Source organism: Apium graveolens, chromosome 6, assembly GCF_009905375.1.
Source record: "Apium graveolens cultivar Ventura chromosome 6, ASM990537v1, whole genome shotgun sequence".
NCBI classification, from domain to species: domain Eukaryota; kingdom Viridiplantae; phylum Streptophyta; class Magnoliopsida; order Apiales; family Apiaceae; genus Apium; species Apium graveolens.
Genome location: NC_133652.1, coordinates 269,462,907 through 269,467,789, shown reverse-complemented (window position 1 = coordinate 269,467,789; position 4,883 = coordinate 269,462,907). Strand labels below are relative to the sequence as shown.

The window sequence follows — 4,883 nt, the reverse complement described above, 5'->3', positions numbered from 1 at the left end:
TCTTTTGGAGGAGCTGCGACTGAAGACCCCAACATGCACATAAGGAATTTTGTCGAGATCTGCAGCACTTTCAAGTATAATGGCATGACTGATGAGGCTATCAAGCTGAGGCTTTTCCCATTCTCACTGAGGGACAAAGCTAAGGACTGGTTACATTCTGAACCAGCTGGGTCCATCACTACTTGGCAAGATCTTGCGCAAAAGTTTCTGGTGAAGTTTTATCTGATGGAAAAGACTGCTGCTATGAGGAGTGCTCTTACTCAGTTTGCGCAGCAACCTACAGAATCTATGTGCGAAGCTTGGGAACGCTACAAGGAAATATTGAGAAAGTGTCCACATCATGGAATTCCCGATTGGATGGTGATCACTGGTTTCTATAATGGTTTGGGGGCCCAATCTCGGCCCATGCTCGATGCAGCAGCTGGAGGCACCTTATGGGCCAAAAGTTATACTGAAGCTTATAATCTTATCGAGACTATGGCTGCAAATGGGCATCAAAACCCAACTCAGAGGATGATGCATGGGAAGGTAGCAGGTATTCTGGAAGTCGATGCAGCCACCGCTATTGCAGCGCAGCTCCAGGCGCTGTCGATGAAGGTTGATTCTCTAGTTACATATGGAGTTAATCAAATAGCTATGGTTTGTGAGCTTTGTGCAGGTTCTCATGCTACGGATCAGTGTTCTCTTGTCAACGAATCTGTTCAGTATGTAAATAATTATCAGCGACAACAGCAGCCTGTGCCAGCTACTTATCATCCTAACAACAGAAATCATCCAAATTTCAGCTGGGGTAATAATCAGAATGCTATTCAGCCACCATATCAGCAAGGTATGAGTAAACAGTTTAATCCACCTGGATTCCAACAACCACAGCAGTATGCTCAAAGGCAATCATATCCTCAACAGGGAAGTGCAGCTGCACCTACTAGTGCTGATTTTGATGAACTTAAGCTGTTATGCAAGAGTCAGGCGGTTGCTATCAAGACCTTGGAAAATCAAATCGGTCAAATAGCCAATTCAGTGCTAAATCGTCAACCTGGCACACTTCCCAGTGACACGGAAGTACCAGGCAGAAAGGAAGCTAAAGAGCAAGTCAAGGCTATTACCTTAAGGTCTGGGAAAGTTGATGATGCTGAAAAGGCAAAAGAAGGAGAAGCTGAAGTTAGAGATGAAGAAGCTAAGCAAAAGGAGAAAGCGGCGGAACCAAGGAAGACTACTGTTGAACACACTCTGCCTGAGGGTAATACAGGGGAGAAATAGCTCTATCCTCCACCACCTTTCCCTAAGGGATTGCAGCAACAAAAGCTGGATAAACAGTTCGGTAAGTTTCTGGAGGTGTTCAAGAAACTTCACATCAATATACCTTTCACTGAGGCTCTGGAGCAAATGCCTAGTTATGCGAAGTTTATGAAGAGTATTCTTTCAAGGAAGGTGAAACTGGAAGACCTTGAGACCGTTGCTCTAACGGAAGAATGCAGCGCTGTTCTGCAGCAAAAGTTACCTCCAAAGCTTAAAGATCCAGGTAGCTTCACCATTCCTTGTACCATTGGCAAGTTGACTTTTGACAAGTGCCTTTGTGATTTGGGAGCAAGCATCAATATGATGCCGTTGTCAATCTTTAACAAGTTGGATTTGCCTGATCCAAAACCCGCCTACATGTCTCTACAATTGGCTGATCGTTCTATTACTTACCCAAGGGGCATAGTGGAGGATGTGCTAGTCAAGGTGGATAAGCTCTTCTTTCCTGCAGATTTTGTTATTCTGGATTTTGAGGAAGATAAGAAGATTCCCATAATCTTGGGAAGACCTTTCTTGGCTACTGGCCGTACCTTGATAGATGTGCAGAAAGGTGAACTTACTATGCGGGTACAAGATCAGGATGTGACCTTCAACGTGTTCAAGGCAATAAAATTCCTTACAGAAGATGAGGAGTGCTTAAAAGTGGATGTGATTGATTCTGCGGTTACTTCAGAACTCGATCGCATGCTAATGTCTGATGCATTGGAAAAGGCCTTAGTGGGGGATTTTGACAGAGATGATGAAGATGGCAATGAGCAATTACAATATCTGAATGCTTCTCCCTGGAAGCGAAAACTGGACATGCCGTTTGAATCTCTTGGTACTTCTGACCTCAAGAATGCTGAAGGAAAGCTCAAACCATCAATAGAGAAAGCACCTACCTTGGAGCTCAAGCCATTACCTGAACACTTGAGGTATGCTTTTTTAGGTGATGCATCTACTTTACCTGTTATTATTGCATCTGACCTTTCAGGTAGTGAGGAAGACAAGCTCTTAAGGATTTTGAGAGAATTCAAATCAGATATTGGATGGACCATAGCAGACATCAACAGGATCAGCCTTTCATATTGTGTGCATAAAATTCTGCTAGAGGAAGGTAGTAAGCCGACTGTTGAGCAGCAGCGCAGACTTAATCCTATCATGAAGGAAGTGATGAAGAAAGAAATTCTGAAATGGCTAGATGCAGGCATCATTTATCCTATTTCTGACAGCTCTTGGGTGAGCCCCGTACAATGTGTTCCTAAGAAAGGAGGTATTACTGTGGTAGCAAATGAGAAGAACGAGCTCATCCCCACTCGAACAGTAACAGGATGGAGAGTATGCATGGATTATCGAAAGTTGAACAAAGCCACGAGGAAGGATCACTTCCCTCTTCCATTCATTGATCAGATGCTTGACAGGTTGGCTAGTCATGAGTATTATTGTCTTCTGGATGGCTATTCAGGGTATAATCAGATTTGTATTGCACCAGAGGATCAGGAAAAGACTACATTCACTTGTCCATTTGGCATATTTGCTTTTCCCAGAGTTTCGTTTGGGTTATGTGGCACCCCGACCACTTTTCAGAGATGTATGATGGCTATATTCTCTGACATGATTGGAAATAATGTCGAGGTGTTCATGGACGACTTCTCCGTCTTTGGACATTCGTATGATGAATGTTTGAATAATCTTCGTGCCGTACTCAAAAGGTGTGTGGAAACTAATTTGGTGCTCAATTGGGAGAAATGTCATTTTATGGTGCGTGAAGGCATTATTCTTGGGCATAAGGTCTCTAGCAAGGGTCTGGAGGTGGACAAGGCCAAGGTGAGAGTCATTGAAAATCTTCCACCACCTATTTCTGTGAAAGGAATCCGTAGTTTTCTTGGTCATGCGGGTTTTTATCGGCGGTTCATCAAGGACTTTTCGAAGATATCTAAGCCGTTGTGCAATTTGCTTGAGAAAGATGTGCCTTTCAAATTTGATGATGAATGTTTGGCGGCATTCGAGACTCTCAAGAAGAGTTTGATCACTGCACCAGTTATTACAGCACCAGATTGGACATAGCCGTTTGAGATGATGTGTGATGCGAGTGATTATGCGATAGGTGCAATTCTGGGGTAGCGCAAGAATAATCTATTTCATGTGGTCTACTATGCGAGTAAGACCTTAAATGGGGCCCAAATGAACTACACCACTACGGAGAAGGAGCTCTTGGCTATAGTCTTTGGTTTCGAGAAATTTCGATCTTATCTGCTTGGGACTAAAGTGACAGTATTCACTGATCATGCGGCCATTCGCTATTTGGTTTCCAAGAAGGATTCGAAGCCGAGACTCATTCGTTGGGTGCTCTTACTTCAGAAATTTGAGTTAGAGATCAAGGATCGAAAAGGTATTGAGAATCAAGTAGCTGACCATCTCTCTAGGTTGGAGAATCCCGAGTCTACTTCACAAGATAAGACATTGATCAATGAATCTTTTCCGGATGAGCAGTTATTCGCAGTTCAGGAGGAAGAGCCATGGTTTGCAGATATTGTAAACTATCTTGTCATAAATATAATGCCTCCTAATTTGACCTCAGCTCAAAAGAAGAAGTTTCTGCATGAGGTGAAGTGGTATATGTGGGATGAACCATATTTGTTTCGACAGGGAGCTGACCAGATCATCAGGAGATGTATCCCGTTCTGTGAGACGGAGGGGATATTACAAGACTGCCACTCCACAGTTTATGGTGGACACTATGGTGGTGAGAAGACGGCAGCTCGTATTCTGCAAGCAGGTTTTTTCTGGCCTACTTTGTTTAAGGATGCTCATCAGTTTGTTTTAAGGTGTGATCGTTGCCAAAGAGTGGGAAATTTGACGAGAAAGGATGAGATGCCGTTAAATGTGATGCTTGAAGTCGAGGTCTTTGATGTTTGGGGAATCGATTTCATGGGGCCTTTTGTCTCATCCTGCAATAATCAATACATCTTGCTGGCAGTCGATTATGTCTCAAAATGGGTAGAAGTCAAAGCTCTACCGACAAATGATGCAAATGCAGTGCTGAATTTTCTTGATAAGCAGATTTTCACAAGGTTTGGAACACCTCGGGTAATCATAAGTGATAAAGGGTCGCATTTCTGCAACCGTAAGTTCACTTCTATGATGCAGCATTATAATGTGAATCATCGAGTTGCTACTGCCTATCATCCGCAAACAAATGGTCAAGCGGAAGTATCTAACAGAGAGATCAAGCGCATTCTAGATAAGGTTGTTTATCAGTCAAGGAAGAATTGGTCTTTAAAGCTCGATGAAGCTGTTTGGGCTTACAGAACAGCATACAAAACTCCACTTGGTATGTCCCCGTTTCAGTTGGTGTACGGTAAGGGATGTCATTTACCTGCGGAGCTTGAGCATAAGGCCTACTGGGCGTTGAAAAAGTTGAACCTGGATTTAGATGCAGCTGGTAAGAAGAGAATGCTTCAGCTTAATGAACTCGATAAATTCCGACTTCAAGCGTACGAGAATAACAAAATGTACAAGGAAAAGGTGAAGAGGTGGCACGATAGGAAGCTACATCCTAAGTTATTTGTGTTGGGGCAACAATTTCTCTTATTCAACTCTCG

The 4,883-nt window shown here is 43.2% G+C and overlaps 1 non-coding gene across 1 annotated transcript; it reads right to left on the bottom strand.

Annotated features, from left to right (window-relative positions):
- Nucleotides 1-240: 240 nt before the first annotated feature.
- Nucleotides 241-347, bottom strand: LOC141669349 (small nucleolar RNA R71). Its single transcript, XR_012553636.1, has one exon. It is a non-coding gene; the product is annotated as a small nucleolar RNA R71 (small nucleolar RNA).
- Between the last annotated feature and the right edge of the window lie 4,536 nt (nucleotides 348-4,883).